Source organism: Mesocricetus auratus, unplaced genomic scaffold (genome assembly GCF_017639785.1).
Source record: "Mesocricetus auratus isolate SY011 unplaced genomic scaffold, BCM_Maur_2.0 Super-Scaffold_100045, whole genome shotgun sequence".
NCBI lineage: Eukaryota > Metazoa > Chordata > Mammalia > Rodentia > Cricetidae > Mesocricetus > Mesocricetus auratus.
Genome location: NW_024429222.1, coordinates 7,682,832 through 7,703,786, shown reverse-complemented (window position 1 = coordinate 7,703,786; position 20,955 = coordinate 7,682,832). Strand labels below are relative to the sequence as shown.

Sequence of the window (20,955 nt, the reverse complement as noted above, 5' to 3'; positions counted from 1 at the left end):
GAGATCTGGATACCCACACAGAGAACCTGAGATGTGTAAGTTTAGAGCTGAACTCACACAGGGAGTTCAGCCGTGGTAGAACCCAGAAGAGATACTGTGTGGCTTAGCACTGGACGGCTTGGGCGCATCGCTGGCTCCTCTTGCTATCTCTGTGGCCTGTCCTTGTTGAGTGTCGACCTTGAATGGTTAAAAACTAAAAACGAGGCAGATGCCTGGCATACAGTGGGTAATCCCAAAATGCCTTCCTTTCCTGGGCTGGTTGTCCAGAGGGACTCCTCTTCACTGCCACTGGGAGAGTCCCAGGAAGAGCCAGCCGGTCCCCAGCTCGAATCAGCCTCGTGCGTTTGAAAACTTCCAAGGCAAGAAAACTTTGTGGTCGCGGGGCGGCTGCGCCTTGCCGCAGGCTTGAAAGGCCCTACGCGGTCCCCGGCGACCACCTCGCGCAGCCTAGCGTCGCCCGCAGGAACGGTGGGAGCCGGGCGCCGTGCTAATGGGGCCGGCGGCGGAGCCGGGGACGCCATGAAAGCCGCGCTCGCAAACACGGGCTCTTGTTGGGGAAGAAGGGCCACGCCTGGCTTTCCGCAGCCGCTTTGAGAGCAGCAGCGCTGGGATTTCATGGCACGGCTTCGGCGAGAAAATCAATCAGCGGGGCCGCCGTTTGGAGAGGCAGCAAGAAAGGCCACTAACGAGGCCAGATTGTAACAGTTCTGCGAGCAGCCACAGTGCTCACCTTACACGGCGGACGCGCGCTGGTAAATAATAAATCACAGCGGCCGGCGGGCGGCGGCGGCGCGGGCAGCCCGCGCGTTTGACTGCAAAGCAGCGGCGCATCAATTATTCACTGCGCCAGATAAAACGCGGCGGCGGCCGGCGAGCAGGTGCCCGCGCCCAAAGCGGCCTTTTGATGGCCAAGGGCCGGGCAGGGCGGCAGCGGGGCTGGGGGCGCGCAGAACGCTGCGGGATCGGGGCCGTGCGCTCCCGCGGCGCGCTTTGCACAGTCCCGGGCTGGGAACAATTACAGCCAGGTCGTGGGGTTGCTGAGGCGTGCCCAGGCGCACCTCCAGTGCTCTAGGTGGTGATGTGCGCGAGCTTGAGAGTAACTCGCCCAGGCATTTGTGCGTGCTCGTCGGTTACACAAGCACACCGGTTGCGTTTTTGGTGTCCAATAGTGTCCTCGTGCCTAGGAACTCTGCTATCAATAATTTTGTATGTGTACATAGGAGCTGTGTTCATTCATATGTCTATGGGAGGTGTGTGTGCTAGGGTACAAACGAATACACCTGGCTACTCCCACATTCTTCTGAGCATTATTATACAGGGCATTTTTTTTCATGTACAGCCAGGGCGTGGGTTTGGGTGTGGTCACACATTCATGTGCTTGTGAGCATATGTGGTATGCGTGTGGATAGCAAACATGTAGTTTTATTTGCAGATATGCATCTAGACAGAGTAAGTGTTTGCATACAAATGATGTACTTATGCGTATACATAAACACATACAGAGAATGTTTGTGTGTGTGCAGTGTGTACAGTAGACAATTACAGACCATGAATATCCAAATGTGATGTGCATGAGTAGATGTGGTTATGCATACATGTGTGCACAGTCATGCAAGTGTAGGCATGCATCAATGACTTTGAAGTTTGAACACCATAGGTATGCATATGCATGCCTGGGTAATTATGCATGCCTGTGCATGGGAATAAACAAAGGAGGGGATTGGAATTATTAAAACTCAGGCTCAGAGGTAGAGCTTCTAGGCCCAGGGCTCAGAGCTCTGCACAAGGGTCTCCAGTGGGCTTGCTGCCCAGGTCAGGGAATTCTGGTGCGGGGAAGGCACTGTAGCTGGGGCATGTAGTTCTGAGGGAGAACAGGAGATTTGTTCTACAAGAACTGGGAAAACTGCAACCCAGGTTCAGATTCACTGCCCAAGGGAAGGCGCACTGCTGATGTTCGGCTTCCATGTGAGTCTGACTGCAGGGGTGGATGGCAGCTGAGGGGCACACACTTTACCTTTAGCAGGGCAATCTGATGGTAACCAGCTGTGCAGGGTGCCTGCCATGCCTCTTTAGCCTCCACGGAGGCTCAAAAACAACTAAATGCCTGCCCAGTTCGGAACTGTTTGTAGAAATAAAAGTAGGTGCCTTTCTCCCCAGAGACAAATGTGTTTCCAACTGAAAGTGTCTGTATCACCAGAGATGGTGAGTATGCTCAATGCAGGGATGGTGACAACCAAGTCATTCATACCGATCTTTCCCCAAAGGAGTCTCTGCGGGCTCCTAGATAGCACAGAGAAGGAGGACGTCTCGTCTCTAGAGATGGAAGATGACCTCTGCTCCTAGGAGTCAGACCCACAGCTCTGGAAGGTGCCAGGGCTCCTGGTCCTGTGTGTTTTGTGAGGAACTGCAGACTCTGACTCTCCGGTTTGTCACTGGTCAGAGGATCTGCCCACCTGCAGTAAGAGCCCAGAGGAGTGTATGAGATACATTCCTTACTGCTGTGATAAAGGAACTGCCTTTGGCAGGTTAAGGAAGAAGGGGTTTATTTTGGTTCACTGGTTGAGGTCCTTCATGATGGGGGAGGCATGGCAGTAGGAGCTTGAGCCAAGAGGGAGCAGATGGAGCTAGATATAGATGCTTAGCTCACTCTCTCAATGGAAAAGTACCACCCTCAGATTGGGTTCTCCCATCTCTAAATGGGAAGTCCCATGTATATGTCAATAAAGCACTGTTGGCCTATAGGGAAGCAAGATAGGTGGGACTAGGAGTTGAGGAGGATTCTGAGAAAGAGAGATACAGCAGAGACAATGTAGCCCGCCAGAGAAGTAAGATGTCCAAACCCTTTTCTCCAGTAAGAGAAATACTTAGATTAACAATTATGGGTTAGCCAGTAAGAAACAGCAAACGGCCAACAGCTTCATAATTAATATAGCCTCCTGTGTGTTATTTGGGGGCTGCAACTGTGGCAGAGCCCAAGCGGCTGGCGGGGTGGGGGGGAACCAAAGGGCTGGCAGAGGAAAACTACACATTACACATCTCAGTTAACCCAAATGGAAATTCCCTTACACACATATGGAGGTTTATCTTCTGGATTGTTCTAGATCCTGTGGACATGATAGCCATTATCAACCATCAGATTAAATCGGTATACAAGAGCAGCTTGTAAGGCAACCAAATGCTGGGTTACACAGCCACAGTTCCGGCTCTCTAGCCTCCTTGGTAGTTCTTGTTGGTAGGACTGTTCTAGTCCCAAGGGCTCCGATTTAGAATTTGGGATTGGCAAGTGACAGTCTCATAGCATGATTGACCTAGGCCCTGCAGAAGGAAGGCACAGCAATGTTAGTCTGACAAACATCTCCTTCGTGTCCCAGAGCCAGGCCACGGAGGCAGACCAGGCCTACAGATCCTGGAAACATCTCAGCCCTCTCCATAGCAAGCCTTATTCTCATGAAACCCCTCATGATGTAGGGACAGGTCTGTCTGCAGTGATGTGTGACTTTTCCTGGGAACACAGGAACAAATTTACTCCAGAAAAGGCACCAGATAGGGCACAGGTCAGAGAAAGGGTTCTACCAGAGTTCAACTTGGCAAGCCAGTGAGTGTGTTGCAATTAGTTACAGAACCATGGGCAACTGCATCTCTGAAAAGCTCACCCCATTCAGGAAAGCAGCCACCTAGAGCTTGACCTGCCAGAAAGTCTCCTCTCCCAGGCCATCCTTACAGCTTATATAACCTGGACTTGGAAGACCTTTTGTGAATCTTGAAAGTTTCAGAAACTTCCCAAAACTAGTGTAGTTTATTTCCTGAGTCTTTTAAGCCTCCCTCTAGGATGGAATGTCTCAGTTTGGATGAAACTTCCATACAATGTATATCTACCAAGACAACTGCTTTCTAACAGATGCTCTGGGGCCGTCCTGCGCACCCCCAAGGAAGAAGCAGCTGGGAATGGAATACCAAATGTCTACAGTAGTACAGTTTGTGCACTCCCCAAAAGGCTCCTGTTCCCAGGGGAATAGGGACTGAAATTCATCTTGAATAAGTGGAGTGTGAGGGGAGCTCATGGCACTCCAGAGACTGATGCAATGGGACCACAAGTTAGGGGACAAGCTAGTCTACACAGTGAGAACCTGGGGAGAAAGGGAGTGGGAGAAGGAAGGAGAGAGAAGACTATACCAGACGCTAGAAGGACTATTTGTGCTAGCCCTTGCCCTAGGTGTCCATCCAGATCCACAGAACAAAGGAAGTTGCTGGTGCAATTCCAGTATAGTCACGCTTCCAGGACATGAGCAGGAATGACTCAGAACTATTGTCTGGTCCTGAGCTCATGCCTCAGGCCCTTGACCAACCTGTAGTACCAAGGCCTTGGAGGTCCAGAAAGGGAGAGAGCTGAAGCCCAGGCTTCAAGAACCTGGAAATAGCATGGACACCAGTCAGGAGTTCTGCCTGTTCCCTCAATAGTCAGATGACCTTGAATTCCATTCAGGAGAAAGAGTCCTGCCTCCCCTGGACTTAGGCAGGACTAGTGGTCAAGCCCAGTCATCTAAATGTACCTTTGGATGGTCAGCCTCAGCTTCTGCCTCTGGAAACTGGGGATAATCAAACCCCTCCACAAACACTGCGAAGACTGGAGTGAGGTTACAGCCGCAGAAGTCATTGCTGTATGACAACTGTTCCAGACTCACAGGATCCCCACACTGAGGTGACAGCATCAGTAGCCCCATCCTCAAACTGAGGAACACGAGCTTAGAGAGGCTGAATAACTTAGTCAAAGTCATCGTTAGCTGCTGTGACTGAGGATCCATTCTTCCTGACCCAGCCTCTGGACTACACCCCGGTAGGCGGCAGCTGTACCTTGCAGGTGACATGTGCTTAACTAGCAAAATCTTTGGCCAGCTACTCTGTGCTGTCCTCCACTTTTTCTGGTCTTGGACAGTCCCACTAAGAGCCTTGAGTGAGAGCTGATGTAAAGAAACATTCTCTCCCTCCCCGTGCAGATAAAGCTATGAAGAGCCCAGTGGCCTCTTTTCTGAAGAAGGCCTTTTCATATGTGATGAACTTATAGGAGTAGCCTGTGGCTGGCCGGCCAGCCAGCCACTTGGGCATCTGGGACTGGTGTGACTACTGGGCCTCGGGCTCCAAGTGTGAAACAAGGTTGTAGAGTCAAGGCATGGAGCAGAGTTTGCCACCCCATGTCCCCGGTCAGCTGCACGACAGACCGTTGGTTAAAGGCCTGACCCCTGTAAGGTTTCTGACCCAGTCATAGGGCCAGGTGGATTCTGTGATCCAGACCTGCAGGCTGTGTGCCACTTTAGGAAGCTGTGTTATCTCATGGCTTAAGAAGTGTTCCAGGGCTCCATCACTAAGTGAATGGCCTTGTGCAGTGACATCTGGGCTCCATCACCTCACGCTGTGTGACTTTTGTCTCTGTGCCTCACTTTTCCAATGCATGAACTGGTGATGAAAATACCTACCAGTTTGTTACAAGACGCAGGTGTAGTGTGGTTTGAGACAAAATGGCCCCCAAAGGGAGTGGCATTTTTAGGACATGTGGCCCTGTTGGAGTAGGTGTAACCTTGTTACAGGACGTTTGCTACTGTTGGGGTGGGTGTTTGAGGTCTCCTAAGCTCAAGCTACACCCAGTGTGGTAGACAGCTCACTTCCTGATGCCTGTAGATCAAGATGTAGGACTCTCAGCTCCTTCTCCATCACCATGTCTGCCTGCACTCTGCCATGTTCCACTATGACGATAACTTCTGAAACTGTAAGCAAACCCAATTAAATGTTTCCCTTTAAAAGACTTGCCATGGTTCTGGTGTCTCTTCACAGCGATAAAAACCCTAACAAAGACATGTAGTATCCTGTGTTTTGTGCCTAGGTCAATGGCTGATATAGAGTAACTGCTGAGTTCTCCCAGCAACTCTTGGCACTATGTGGTATGTGGTCACTCTCAACAGTATGGCGATGGGCCTCTGCTGTGCTGATGCTCTTGTAGCACCGGGTCTGGTACTGCCTATCCCAGAAGAAAAAAAGTAGACTCAGACTGTGGGATTTGGCGATTAAGATCATTGCTTCAGGGGAATGATTCAATGTGGCTTCCCAGAGCACTGTTACTGATGGATTCTACATCCTGAGTCCAAGAGAAGCAGGGGTGGGATTGATTCATGATGTCTGCCACAGGCAGGAACAGGAGAAAAGAGGACTTAGTTAGCCTGGTTTTTTTCCCCAGTCTGACTGAGGCAAGATGGGGGCAAGTGATTTGATGGGGAAAGAACCCAAGACGTCAGTGAGACAGGAAGTCAGAAGCCCAGAGAGGGCATCCCCAAAGTAGGAGCACCTGGGACATGCTGTCTGGAGATCTAGTGGTCTATGTGTATAAGTGTGTGTGTGTGTGTGTGTGTGTGTGTGTGTGTGTGTGCGCGCGATAGGAATCTGGCATCGATACCTCAGCAAATTGTGGTCTGAGCATGCGCTCACAGTCGGACACCTGCCCTGGAGCAGAAAGGCGCCTAAGCTGTAGGCTGCCACCCTGCAAGCCCCTCTGGCTCCTGGGTGCTGTCCTCTGTGTTTTTCTTGTCTCTCCCTCCGACATGTTCTGAGGCCCCGGCACTTGCTGCACACAGAAGACCCAGGAGTCTTGGGCCTAGTCGAGTCCATTCTACCCTTCCAGCCCCCAGACCCCTTTGCTCCCCAAGGGTGGCCGGACACCCAGGGCAGCTCATAAGTGGTGGCAAGCGGCTCCTTTCCTGTGCTTTTCTCTCAAAAAGCAGTGCCCAGGGGCCGAGCAGCTGCCAATTAGCTGAGAGTCTTGCCCAAAACAGGGATGGTGCAGAATCAAGACACCTTGGAAAAAGTAAACTTATTAAGTGGAGGAGAATCTTCAAGCCTATGAAATTTACAAAAGCCCCACTTCTGGTAACACTAATGACAGGCCGCAGCCTTGATCTTTAATTCACACGCTGAAGCGGGGGCAAATGCTTTCCCTTTGGATGGGGGAGGGAGGTGGAGCTTCTCTTCCTAATAATTTACTTTAAGTTGAATTTTATACGGGAAATTAATTTCCTGAAAGCTAACCAAGAGGTAAGAAGTCGCCCTAGATAGCCCTGTCCTTGAGTTCACCCACTGTGGTTGTCTGAGGCTGGGGAATCCTGATGGTGAGCTCAGCCATGGAGAGGGTATGGGAATGATAAACCTGTGCTCAGATTGTGTGCTGTTTGGATTCGACATGTACCAAGTGACACAAAGATAATCTTGAGACCTCATGGGTAATCTCACAGTTTCCTTGAGCCCACAGGCTACAAAGAGGGGAGCTGGGTCCTCGGTTTGAGTCCAAGGTCTCTGTGGATTGATTGGCTAGCACTGAGTCTCATTTGGCCCCTTGTCCTTTTCCAATCTTCTGCAGTGCTGCCAGACTAGGGTACCATAACGTTGAGGGACACATGTACCATCTTTGGCACTGTAGACTGTAGACGAGCCACTCTGGGCTGCTTGGCATGTGTTCTCATCTGAAAAGGAGTCGGAAGCCTAAATCTTGCTGACCTGTTGGGAGACGCAGAAACGTGGCAAGGTGTGCAGAGGGGTGGGGAGGATTTAGGGGATTAGAAAGTGACGGCTGAGGTGAGACACTTTTAGAAAGATACACGCATATGGATGGGGAGCATGTCATCTCAACCGCAGTGTGACAGTGAATGGGTGGTCACCTGGGCTCTTCACAAAGTACAAAGGGACGGATTCTCCAGTATGACCCCTCCTTCTGTGTTCTAGCTGGTCAATGGTTTGGAGACAACGTCTGTGTCTCCCCTTCCAGGAGTTCTGGCTCTGGTCAGTGTGGGAGAGAGCTGGCTTGGGAACACAGAGCCACATCTCAGAGTCTACACAGATAGGTGAGTTCTCCCAGCCTTGTCCCCTTTGTTTGCAGTCGGGGAGAGAAGGGGGAATGGAGGGAAGGAAGCGAGGAGGGAGGGAAGAAGGAAAAGAAAAAATGAGACAAGGTCTCACCACGTAGCCCAGGTTGGCCTTGAACTCTTGGTACTCCCGCCTTGATATTCCATCCTGAGTACTGTCCCAGCAGATGTGCCTTGCCATCCACAGCTGTGCACGTTGCACTCCTTGGCTCTCTGCGTGTGGACATTTGGCCTTCTAGTGGATGTGATCACTCAGATTTTATAGATGAAGAGTCTCTGGCATAGAAACATTCACAGTGAGTCCAAGATACAGACCAGGGGTTCCCAGCACCACAGGCACTGCCCTTGGTCTGACGGAATGACAGGAAGAGTTCTGGGGGCCAGTGGACTCAATAAAAATGCCATTTTATGGGGCCCTCTCACATAGGATTGCCATCAGTAGGTGGAGGGCATGGGTTCTGTAGTTCCACAAACATCCTGGTGACAAGGTACCTGGGAACAGTGGGCACCAGTTCAAAACCTCATGGTAGGGCCTCTGTGTACCAGGCTTGCTGCTGCCCTCAAGAAAAAGGCACTCCCACACACACCGGGGATTACCTGCCTGCTCAGGAGGCAAACTGCCCAGAGGGCCCTGTGGGGTCCCACCGAGAGGCCAGCAGTTGAGCTCGCCTGCACATGACAACGACTAGGATGCTTCTGCATCCTTCCCAGAGCTGAGGCTAGAGCTCAGCGGCGGAGCACTTACCTAGCAGGTACAAGAACAGGTTCCACTGCCAGCACAACCAAGAAATGCATCAGGCCTGGCCCCCTCCCTAGAGGTGCTGATTGTGAGCTGCTGCTGAGACTGTGAACTCTGAGCCAAGTTTCCACCCAGGGTCAGGAAGTATTTCCCAGTGTTCCTGCTGCCAGGACAGGGCAGCCTGCCTGCCTGAGAAAGGAGTGAGCTCTCCAACTTGGAGGTATGCAAGCCAGAACCAATCAGCTGTCACTCACCACAGCTGCTTGGGAGGCACTAGCCAGCAGAAACTGTGGAGCCAGATGGTCTCTATCATCATGGGATTGGAGAACCTGGCTGTGGTGAGTGGGTAGAATTTTGTGGGTTGAGAGGAAATGAGAAGAACAGGTGCACGAGAGACCAGCTCCGACAGCCCACCTTCCCCTCCAAAGGCTGGACCATCAACCACCTGTCATTAACCCGAGAACACCTGTGATTGCAGGACTTCTGAGGTCTCTCCCCAAACCCTGTGATCACAAGATTTTACAGCCAGGAAAGTAACATTACCCCTACTACCCATTTTAGAGATAGGAATACTAAGTCCCTACAATGTTAAAATATTAACCAAGGTCATTCAAGACCCAGGGGCCAAACATTTTTGTTTCCTACTCCATATGGCTGTCTCCTACTAAGCAGTGTATACAGTCATGTGCACACATACATGCACACACACTCACACACAGAGTCTGTAGTTGAACACACCTAGTAGTGTGCCTGAGAGCACACTGAAGAGCAGGGCATGTCTCATTGGAACTCCCTTGCTGTCTGCCCTCTTCTGTCCTGTTTCCTCTGTTACTTCTTGGAAATCACATTGCCACAGGACTTAGGCTGAACATTCACTGGGGTTCCCCAAATAGCTCCACCTACAACTCAGGGAGATATGACGCTTCCAGGTCCAGCAGCAACAGCCTCTAGGGAGTCTCCACCCAGGTCTGGTCTGCAGAAGAGGCAAGTGCAAGCTCCTAAATGCTCAAAGGCCAGAAACCCCAAGAATTCTCACTGCAGTGGAAGCCATAAAACCCACCAAGAGACAAAGAACTGGAGAGGGGTGCAGACAGACAGACAGACAGACAGACAGACAGACGGCAAGGCCCAGTCTACACAGGCTGGGAGTGGGCTCTACTACCAACCTCTACCTGGAAGCATGTGCCTCTGAGCTTTGCACAAGGAAGCTGGAAGGAATCGTGGACAGACAGCTTTGCACAGAAGTGAAAACCGAGGCCAAAGAGGTGGGAAGCAGCCACCTAGTGGTCCGTCCAATAGAGGTGGGAGTCGAACTTGGCCTGTAAGGAGGAGGAGGAGGAGGAGGAGGAGGAGGAGGAGGAGGAGGAGGAGGAGGAGGAGGAGGAGGAGGAGGAGGAGGAGGAGGAGGAGGAAGTGTTTCAAACGGCAGCAGTCCCACTCTGTGGGTTTGCACACACACCGTGGGTCACCCCATGCTTCTGCTAAGGAACCCTGTGGCCCCAGGCTGACTCCCCTGAGAAGCTCAAGTTCCCAGGTGGGCTGCAGAACCCAACTGTGGGAACGGAGCCCAGTTCAGCCCAACTTCCAAACGGCTAGCCTACAAAGGGCTCCTAGCAGCTGACAGCCCACTCTCCCCTCCGCCTCTCACTTTCTGTTCCTGCAGACAGAACGAGAGCGTCCACTCCCCGGCCCTTCCCCTAGCCATCCCTCTGTCGATGGCGCCTTCTCATCCGATGGATTTACGAGCCAAACCATGGCCCCAGTTTTTCTGTGCCTTCCCGTGTGCTGCCCAGTGCAGATGTCTTAATATGCCAGCTGAGACTTCTTAAACCCACATTGAAACAACTGTTGGGTTTTTATACCGTTGTAAAACTCTTTGTAGGGTATTCATAGAAAATGTTTTATTAATTGCCATATGTTTATTGATTTCTCTTTCATGTCGGTTCTTTTGTTCTTTCTTTGTAGTGGCAAAAGATCGCTCGCATCATCATTTGCAAGTTATCTAAAATGTCAAAGGTGTCCTTTTGAAGTTTATTACAGATCACATGCCATAAGGCCCGGACGCTAGGTATTTACGGTGAGGGGGGAATTCCCGCATGGACTTTCAAAGCCCACAAAAGAATTGAGATCATATTGGTTTAAAACAAGACACACACACAAAAGCACTATTTATCATTTTTTTTACATTTTTCCCATAGGGGTTTGATATTGCAGAGACGTTTCCCTGAAGAGAAATGAGCAAATATGCCGGCATATGTACCCATCCTGCAATGGCACTGTAGCCCAGGTTATGGCCTCTTACCCGTCTTTCACCCAGATCTTGCCAACCTGCAGGAGACTCCTTAGAACCAGAGAAGAAGGCGAATGTGGTGCCGTCCACGCTAAGATGGTAAGTGCCCCTCCCTCCCCAGGTCACAGAGTCTGTACTATTGACCTGTTCAGGGTGCGGGGGGACACACAGGGCACCCCTGGGAGAAACATCTGCTCCGTGAGGCAGAAGAACAGAGGACCTGGATTCTGCCCCTAGGACCCAGGAGAGGGGAGAATTTGGAGAGGACCAGTAAGAAGGTTTTTAAAAATGTTAATAGTGCAATCCCCCAAGCTTTAAGGGTGCTCTGATGTTTAAGTCAGCACAACATTTTCTTTTGAAAACTCAAAAGTAATTTTTTTAAGCCTTCCCGGGCAAACCTCACACTTTGATGTAGAGGGATTCAAATGAGATCCACCCCTGCTAGAGAAGGAGGGATCCAGCTAGCTGGATCAGACACAGCTCCTCCTCCCAGCCCAAGAGCAGCCTGATGCCTCCAGGGGCCTTGACTGCCCCTCTGTTAAGTGACATGATGACCTTCAGCTGACCTTGCTCCCCCATGTGATCAGGAAGGGAAGGTGTTACCCCTCTGAGCTCCTGCCCCTCAGGGACTGCCTGGGCCTCCCTGGGTGCCAGCCTCACAGCTTGCTAGGGAATCAGGATGGGCATTGTCGAGAAGGGGCCCCATTAACCCAACCCACCTCTGAGCCAGAGCCAGGATTCTGCTGGAAGAGTCTGAAGGGACAGGGCCTAGACCCAGCCTGTCACACGGGAAACGGAAATTGAACAAGGCAAGCTTCTAGAGGAAGGAGTGTGCATACGGCCTGGATGCCCTTCACAGCCTCGTCCCTCGCTGTAGCCAAGCTTCTGGGCTTTGCCTCTTGACCCTTCCTGACCAAGCTCTGCTTCCTGGAAGTGCTGTTCCCTACCCCCTCACCTCTCACCCCTACCCTTGGCCCCTCCCCTACTGGCACTCCAGACTCCCCACAATTCCCTCCTGCTCAGGAACCTCTGTTTCCTCACCGACAAAATGCGAGAGGCTGTCAAAGTACACCTGGGACACAAAATGCCAGGAGACGGTCGCCTGAGAGTTCATGAAAGTTCAGGAGCAGCCCTTAGGACTGACCACTTGCTTTAAGCTTGCCCCTCCCCAGCCTTAGCCCTGGAGGAGTAGCCGTGTTCTAGAGCTTGGGGTGACCTGATGGGAATGCCTGTATGTGCTCACGCATACCTATGTTCCCAGAAGCGGAGCCAGATCCTAGCCCCACAATCTTTTAGCTGTGAGGCCTGGGCAATTTACTTCTCTGAGTGTCAGTTTCTTAGTTCCTGTAGAAGCCAATATCAGCAGTGCTTGCTGCTGCCTGTTCTGGCCTTTCCACCCTGCAGTCCCTCACTTCTCTTGCCTAAGACACTCCTCCCTCTGCACATGGACTCTTCGGGGCCCTTTGCCTCTCTTTTGTTGGAGTGGTGAATGGGCTCTTTGCACCTCTCTTCTTCCCTGGACCCACAAAACAGTGGAGTGAGGCGATTGACAAGCAGAAGAGCCTCTCCAAGTGGCCCCTGCCCACTCTACTGCTCACAAGCTCCTCCTTCCTTCCCTGAAGCCAAGCTGGCTGGAAGCAGAGATGAAGAGCAGCCCGTGCTTACTCAGCACCTCTGCCCCTGCTCTGAGCCAGACTCGGCTGGCACGGATGGCCAGACAGCTTGCTGGCCCCTGCAAGCTCCGGGCTGCAGAAGAAGGAGACTAGAGAGGCTGATGAGGATCTGGGAGGGAGGACACACACACACACACACACACACACACACACACACACACACACACACACACACACACTGCTATCTACACACAGGCAGCAGCATTGGGGTAGGCGTCCCTGAGTAGAACCAGTGAACCAGGATTCAGGAGCACAGGCCTCCCCGCCAAGGGCATAGTGCTGGCAGAAGGACTGTCCTACAAAGGCCAAGGCCGAAAGAAAGATAGGACCCACTAGTGGCTTGACACCTGGGAGCCGAGAGGCTGAGGAACTCCACACATGGGCTATGGGCGTGGAAGCAAGGCTGGGTCTCTGCCTGGTCTCAGGGCAGGCACAAGTCCCATTCCTCTTACATTTTATAGAAAAGTTACTTTCACTGTCTGACCGTTTGTGGTCCTCTTAGGAAGCTTAAGTCTCAGGGCATCCCAAAGTCCCCAGGACAGTTTGGTAGCAGGTGGAGCTAACTCTAACCAGGCCTGGCTTCTGGGTTGAAACTCAGGGTGGAGTTCTACCTTGTGAGGGTGCTACTCATCTTCTTCGTTGGTCCCCTAGATGCAAAGTGGTTTAACAGAGAGCCAGCAGATTCCAGGAGTTCTCCAGGAACCTCCGAGGGACGATCCAGATGCCCAGTTTGGAGTTCAGGGTTTCCTCCCCTCATCCCTGGCCTTCCCTGCTATCCTAGCTATCATTGCCCTCTAGGTAGATAGTCGTGCCGATTGGTTCACACCAAAGAGCCAAGTTCAAGTCCAGCATGCCCTGGCTGTGTGACCTTGGGCAGGGTAACTAACATCTTAGTGAGAATGCTCTCTGTCTGCACAGGGTCTCTACTCTTACAGCTACAGAGAGTGAGGGAGCGAGGCTGAGGAAGGTGCTCCATACAGCACTGTGGAACCCAGAATCTCTCACACCCCAAATCTCCTGCTTTCTCATCTGTAGCATGGGCAGATAATAATTGCAACCTGGATGCTCAGCAAGGCACTGAAAAGCAGGAGTCTGGTTGCCAGGCACCCTCCACCCCAGGTGCCCGGGGTAGCACAGGATAGTTCCCTAAACTTGCTAAGGCGGATTCCACAGCATTGAAAGTGCTCCGTGATACCAGACAATGGTGGTGTGTTGCTGCCTCACACCTCAGCTCCACATGGAAGGCCAGGGATGAGGGGAGGAAACCCTGAGCTCCAAACAGGTTTTCTTTCCTGTCCTAAGTGGGGCTGGTGTGCAGAGGTCCTGAGAGGATAGAAAGCTTCCCTGGGGCAATAGTGTCCTTCACTGTCCCCATCTTTCTGGAGCCTGGACTGCACTCCTGTAGCGTAAAGTGCAGCCATCATGGGTCCTGCACAGGGGTGCAGAGGAGTCTGGGCTTCTGAGAGGATCTTTGAAGCAGGCTCTGGGGCAGGAAGCGGGACTACCCTGTGTGTTTTTTGATTGACAGAATATGATACAGGAAACAAAGACCAGGCAACATTTTCTGGAAAACCCAAATAATAAATATTTGGGGGTTGGTGAGTCATGTCAGTCTCTATGTCAGCATTCAAGTGTTCTACTGTAGTCTCCAAAGCAGTCATAGACAGCATATAAGTGAATGGATGAGACTGTTTCAATAAAACTTTGTTTTAAAGCAGGTAGCAGTTTGACTCATTGGTAGTAGTCTGACAGCCCTTGATATAAAAAAAGCAAGTCTAAACCTACAGGGAAAATTTGGGTCTAGTCTCAATGTACTTTTAGGCCTCAGTTTGCCCCCTCAGAAAAATAAGAGCATTGCACTAGGCCATTATCCCAATCCAAAATTCCCATAAGGGTAGGCAGGAGGTCAAGGTGTGACCTCATCTTTGGAGGGCCTTGGACAAACTAGAGCTCCCCTCATTCTCACGTGCAGTCAGGCCTCATTCCTGGTAGATGCTTGCCACATCACAGGGAAAAGTGACCCAAGGTGGCCTGGCTCTGCGGAAAACCCAGACAGGCTGATTCCTATGGGAAGTGCTGGCACTTTTAAAGCCTTTCTTGAAATAGAACACACTTGCAAAAAAAAAAAAAAGAAAGAAAAAGAAAGAAAGAAATGCACACATCTTAATGATCCAGCTCAGGGAATTTTCTCCTCTGAACACACCCCTGTAACTGACACCCAAATCAAAGCTGCCGTGTTCTAGTAACCAACCCCAAGGGAACCATTTTAACTGGCTTTGTTCCTGTGTTTAATGCTGCCCCTCTCAGCTCTGAGTACATTGGTGGGCAAGTTTGCCATCCCTGGCTGTAGTCCTCCCTAGCAAACTGCGATTGGTGAATGGTTCCGGATGGTCCTTCGGGGCTCAGGAGTCAAAGTCTGCAAAGGGGAGGGTGGGTGGGATCTGGAATGGGAGGGGCAAGCCTTTCTGGTCCCCTAAAGGCCTGTGCAATGAGCAATCAGAGTGACAATTCGGCCCAAGGGGTGTCCTAAGTGCCTTCGGAGGCCAGCAAGAGGAGGCCAGGCTGGGCAGGCACACTCGCCTGGCTTATTAAAACGACTTTGATCCCCGACCGCTTTGATATCCCGGGTCTTATAAAGAATTCACTTTCAGGGGTAAATATAGGTAGTTCAGAGAGATTTTATGACATACTGTACTGGCTCTTCTTCTTTAATTACTGGGGTGGGGAGGGCTGGGGGGGCAGCAAAGTGCTGACAAAGAGGGGATGGGCTTCCGGCCTCTACTGCCCGTGGGGCAGGCTGGGCACTGTGTACCCTAGGTGAGGACCTCCTGCCAGGCCCACAGCTAACCTGCATCCTCCCACCTGCCATGGGAAAGGTCACCTGTAGGGAGCTCCGCTAGCCTAGGCTAGCAGGGAGAGATGTGTAGCAAGCCAGGCAGCAGCAGGATGCTGTGTGACCAAGCCTTCCACAGTCGGTTCGGGTTGGAACACAGGGTAAGGATATCTCAGTCCAATTCAGCAGTCAAACAGCTCTCTGTGCTCCTCCAGAGGGACCCTAGATTCCAAGTCATCTCTCCCATACTGGGGACAATCTGCTGTGCTCTGCCTAACCCTCTATTGCCAGCTCATCCCTCCTCTGTACCCATGGAAACTCAACTCACCCCAGCCCCTCAAGGAAGACTTGGGAGCCATCAGGGCTCGTGGGAAGAGCTGCCTCGGGAAGTCAGGTGATGAGTGTGAGGTATGAAAGGCATATCATGTTTGACCAAGGGCAAGACAGATCAGTGAGGGAGATTCAGACCTATCCCAGAGAAGCGACTAGACCTGGGCTTCCTGGACCAAACACAAGGGGCTACCAATGTACAGTCACAGGTGGTGCTGCACCGCCATCCACAATAGACTGAGGCCTTGATGGGCCTGAAGCTATGCTCTCCAGCCCTGCATGGAAGACAAACCACCCTGTCCGTACTGCTCACATGGAGCCCCATCCGGAAGAGCTCCTGCCTGTCCACAGAATCTCAGGATCAAGTTTCCCCAGAGGCAGCATGTGCAAATCCCTTAGCATATAGGTGGGCTTTTGCAAGGGCTCAGACCCCTCCACATACACAGTGGGGATGGCTATTCTGTTGGCTCATTTCTCAGCACAGACACTGGGCTATCATAGTCTATCGTAGAAGCTTCTTTTCACTAGGGACCATTTTCTGCATATATGAACCCATGTCATCTCACAAGAAATCACTCTCATGGTGCTCCATGGTACAGATCAGAAAGCTGATCCCCCAAGGGAACCAAGACTCCATGACAAGTGCCAGTGATGATCAGTGGCTAACCCGGGTGGAAGGTCAAAGAGCCTAACTTCAAGCCTACGTGGATACCCATCACATCCATCTCTCTACCTGTGATTTTTAATCCTGTCAGTTTGACTGGGTTTGGGATCACCATGGAAACACCTCTGGGTATCAAGAAAGGGTTTCCAGACAGGTTTGTCTGAGCAGAGAAGACCCACTCTGAATGTGGGTGGCACCATCCCATGGGCTTGGGTCTCAGACTGAATATAATGAAAAACAATAATAAACAAAATTGGGCGTCATCATCTACCCTCTCTAATTCCCAATGAGGCACGCTGCGACCAGCTGCCTCCCCCGCCATGATGGATGGCAATGCAACTGTGATCTGAAATAACTCCCCCTCCCTTAAGTTGCTCCTCATGGGCATTTGGCCATAGCATCGGGAAGGCTGATTTGTTTCCATCTGCTCACGGATGCTTTATTATGTGTGTGTGTGTGTCCTTTATTATGTTATAGGGGTTATTTTATGCTCACACCCATTAGCTATGACTTCCTAGCTGATAAGAAAGGTATCTCAGCTATCTGCCTAGAGGCAGGTTCAGGAGCAAACATACAGCAGGCACTCTCTCAGTACCTGTTATATGAGTGAATATAGGATGTAGACATTCAGTGATGTGCCAAAAATCACTTGAAGGTCAGTGATTTGATTACAGGCTCCACTAAGCTGGCTGCATAAGTGCCTCCTGTTTTGTTTTTGTTTTGTTTTGTTTTGTTTTGTTTTCTGTATCTATACAACAGCTATCACAAAGGAGACAAGGACAAATGGTATAAGTTTGGAAAATACCTCCTTTTTCTATCATGATCTTCTATATAAGACCTTGCCCTGTAATCATGGAAGGATTTGATGATGAGACCTTAGCATAAAAATGACTCAGGACAGGGCTAGGAGCCACACACTGCTCATCTGCAGGGACTTCACCAAGACCTTACACACTGATGCTCACAGATGTTCGCTGAGTGAATAAACCAACATGGGCTGCTTCAAGCAAGCAATCAGGATGTCTGTCCCCGAGCCCCTTTGCCATAAACACACATACACATGTACATACACATGTTCATAGACACGCACACACACACACACAAACACACACACACACATTCTTAGAAAGCTAGAGGCTACTTGGCTCAGCAAGAGTCTGATAGAGGTGTAAGGGCCCAGCAGCAACCAGGTTGGGGGCAGAACCCCTGTGCATACTTCTCTCTCCCCTCTTCTCTCAGCTCTGCTCCTTGCCCTAGAGCCAAGGCAGGATTGGACATTGTTTCCTGGCCTAAACAGATAATTGCTCTTCTGGCTGGATAAAAGGTGTATCTCTGAGCTGAGTGAAATATCATTAATAAAGGAGACTGATTTTTCAGGAATGCCTCCTGAAGTGAGATTAATAAGCCATCCCCCGGCGTTCGATGGAATCTTCAGCCCACTCCTCGCTATGTGACTCATTTTGCTCTAGTCTGCCACTCGTCATTCCAGGAGGCCAGCAGTTTATCTAGGCTAATGGGTCTGACACACAAACAAGACAACTTTTCCTCCCCTTTGACAGGCGGGAAGCCCAGGGAGAGGAAATTGATCAACTATGCTGTTTTTGAAGGAAATAAGCTACCAGTTTACCGAAGGATTAGAGTGATACTCCATGTGTGGGTAAGATGATGAGCTATGGGGTATGCATGAGTGTGGTGCGGACCCATGGAGGTGTTTTCACTCAAGGAGCAAGGCTGTGGTGCTGTTGTTCACAGGGACGGGATCCGGGGCGGGAATGTGCTTCCTGTGATGTGACTCTGTGTGTTGATGAATGGACTGAAGTGATGCGGCTGTGTGTGGACAAGCTGCAGACTGTCAGGACTGCAAGTTTGTAGTCTGCACTTCTGTGTTAAGGTCTGCATGGACCACTGCCCTCCTTTAGTCAAAGTTCCACTCTCCACAAAGTTTTGGTGACCTTGAAGTTAACTGGAGTTCAAAAACATTAGGTTGGAATGTTCCAGAAATAAATAACTCATGAGTTAATTTGATTTTTAACATCGTAGCACTACTGTTAATGTGATTACTAATTGTTGCGTGTGTGCATGTATCTAACATGTGTGATACGGGCACAAGTGCCACAGTGCACCTGTGAGATTAAGAGGAGAGCTTGCTGGAGTCAGGGTCGTCCTTCCACTGTGAATTCCTTGGGCCGAGTTCAGTCATCAGGCTTATGCAGTAAGGGCCTTGACCCTCTAAGCCCGGCCCACAGTTCATAAGTCTTAAATAACTTTTATTATAGCTACTGCCACATTTTCCTGTTGTCATTTTCTCATGACAAATTATACTTTTTAGCAGACTTGGGCGTACAGGAAAACATGTGTGGTTCTGGGGTCTCTATTCATAGCTTCAGGCACCCACTAGGAGTCTTGAAAATGGCGCATGGCTGTGTGCACATGGCTCTGCCTGTACGTGACACATGTATGTGAGAGTACCGTGAGAATGATCTTGGCGTGTTTACCCCAGCTAGAGACTCTAACTGGTGGATAACTGTTATTGTCCAATCTGACAAAATAGAGCCAGCAAACTTGTACCCATTTTATGCCTCTTGATTTATTCCCCATGGCTTGGACTGAGTTCTTGAAGAGCAAAACCAAGGCAGGAGTGGCCAAGCGTGTCATTTGTGAGGGAAGGATGGTCTTCCCAGAACTTCAGCACCAGGTAATACCTGAAGAAAGCAGTAGTAGCCTTTGCAGGTTCCACTTCCAACTGCTGGGGGTAGATGTCTGGTTAAGGGAACCCAAGGGGGAGCATCAGAGCTTCTGAGTCACCTGCCGAGTAAAAACAGGAACTACACAGGAAGTCACCCTAGAAACATAATCTTCTTCTTCTTCTTCTTCTTCTTCTTCTTCTTCTTCTTCTTCTTCTTCTTCTTCTTCTTCTTCTTCTCCTTCTCCTCCTCCTCCTCCTCCTCCTCCTCCTCCTCCTCCTCCTCCTCCTCCTCCTTCTTCTTCTTCTTCTTCTTCTTCTTCTTCTTCTCCTTCTCCTCCTCCTCCTCCTCCTCCTCCTCCTCCTCCTCCTCCTCCTCCTCCTTCTTCTTCTTCTTCTTCTTCTTCTTCTTCTTCTTCTTCTTCTTCTCCTTCTCCTTCTTCTTTCTCCTCCTCCTCCTCCTCCCCTTCCTCCTCTTCCTCCTTCTCCTTCAAGATAAGAGGGCAACAACAAGGATCCAGAGAAGATTCATGAGGGAAAAAGGGATTGCTATGTTTGTGGGGCTGCAAGATAGATCTGGACTTAAGGACATGGTCCTTGAAAAATCTCCAAGATTAGATCAAAGGTTGTGATAATCAAGGGTGGGGGATATGAACGTGTATGTACATGTGTATGTGGTTCATGAGGCCACTTTGAGTTCAATGAAAAGGATCCTTACTTTGCTAGATTCCTGCCTAGTCCCTGATGCTCCATCCTGCTCAAGAATATGTGTCTCATCATTCCCAGCATGGAGGTCCTCCTGGCTGCTGTCAATGGCAGCATTCAGGCACACACAGGCTCCTGTCCTCAGCCACAGGATTCCCAATCCAGAAGGGAGGTGAATAGCTAGCTGAGAGCATATTTATATACCCACCTCCCTGTCCCCAAAGTTGGCAGAGAAAAATTGGCTTGTGGGCGAGCCCTGAGATTCACACCACAGAGCCCAGGCTTGTCTGGGATGCAGGCGGGCCTCCAGGATGGGTCCATCCCAGGAAGGAACTGGGCATGGGGCAGCTTGGGTTGTACCCTCAGCCCCTCCCTGTGCCATGGTCTAGTGGTTGCAGTGGCATTTCTGGTGCTCCCTCATGAAACCTGAGTGCTGGACCCTGAATTATGGCAGTGCTTAGGCTGATCCACTTGTTGACTTGGAGGAATGTGGAATGGGGCGATTCTGACCGCCACTGCCAACAGCAGCTCTGAGAATCCAGTGTTTGTCAATGGAATTAGAGGTGGTTGCCATGTGAACACATTGAAATGAGTAGGGTATGGTTTTGTAAAATAAACTCCTCTTGGTTTGGTTTAAGCTGTCTCGTAGTGGTCTGAGACACTGAGGCCTGACACGTTTACACACACACACACACACACACACACTCACTCTTAGGTCACGCACATCTGAAAAGAAGCCTCTGTTCCAGACATTAATGGCTCTGACCTGGAGCTGAGGATGAATCACAGATGGTAGAACACTAGAACACTTGCCTAGGATTCGTGAAGCCCCAGGATTGATCCCCAGCACCACATACAACTGGGCATGGTAGCGCATGCCTGTAACTATGTAGTACAAAGTTGGAAGCAGGAGCCAAAATCATCCTTGGCTACATACCTGCAGTTACCGGGAACTCTGTCTTAGCTCAAGAACAGAAGGAGGGCTTTGGGGAGCCCTGCACAACAACTTTCCCCCACTTGTGTCAACCCTCTCCCCAACTTCTTCTTTGCCTCCATTTGAGGAGGAAGACAAGCATGGAGACCAGGTGATCTGCCCAACAGAGCTGTGTGGCCCAACTTAAAGCCAAGCTATAGAAC

The 20,955-nt window shown here is 50.7% G+C and overlaps 2 long non-coding RNA genes across 3 annotated transcripts; one reads left to right on the top strand and one right to left on the bottom strand.

Annotated features, from left to right (window-relative positions):
* Nucleotides 1-259: 259 nt before the first annotated feature.
* On the top strand, nt 260-20,716 carry LOC106021871. Of its 2 annotated transcripts, XR_002384790.2 has the most exons (6): nt 260-752; nt 7,762-7,880; nt 10,606-10,708; nt 10,839-11,029; nt 17,990-19,125; nt 19,840-20,716. It is a non-coding gene; the product is annotated as an uncharacterized LOC106021871 (long non-coding RNA). The 2 variants fall into 2 exon arrangements; XR_001197012.3 differs by lacking the exons at nt 17,990-19,125; nt 19,840-20,716 and adding an exon at nt 13,255-14,320 and having other exon boundaries at nt 325-752.
* Nucleotides 6,914-8,870, bottom strand: LOC110342656. The gene is made up of 3 exons (XR_002384791.2): nt 8,647-8,870; nt 7,996-8,177; nt 6,914-7,536 (listed from the first exon to the last, which is right to left on the bottom strand). It is a non-coding gene; the product is annotated as an uncharacterized LOC110342656 (long non-coding RNA).
* Nucleotides 20,717-20,955: the final 239 nt, after the last annotated feature.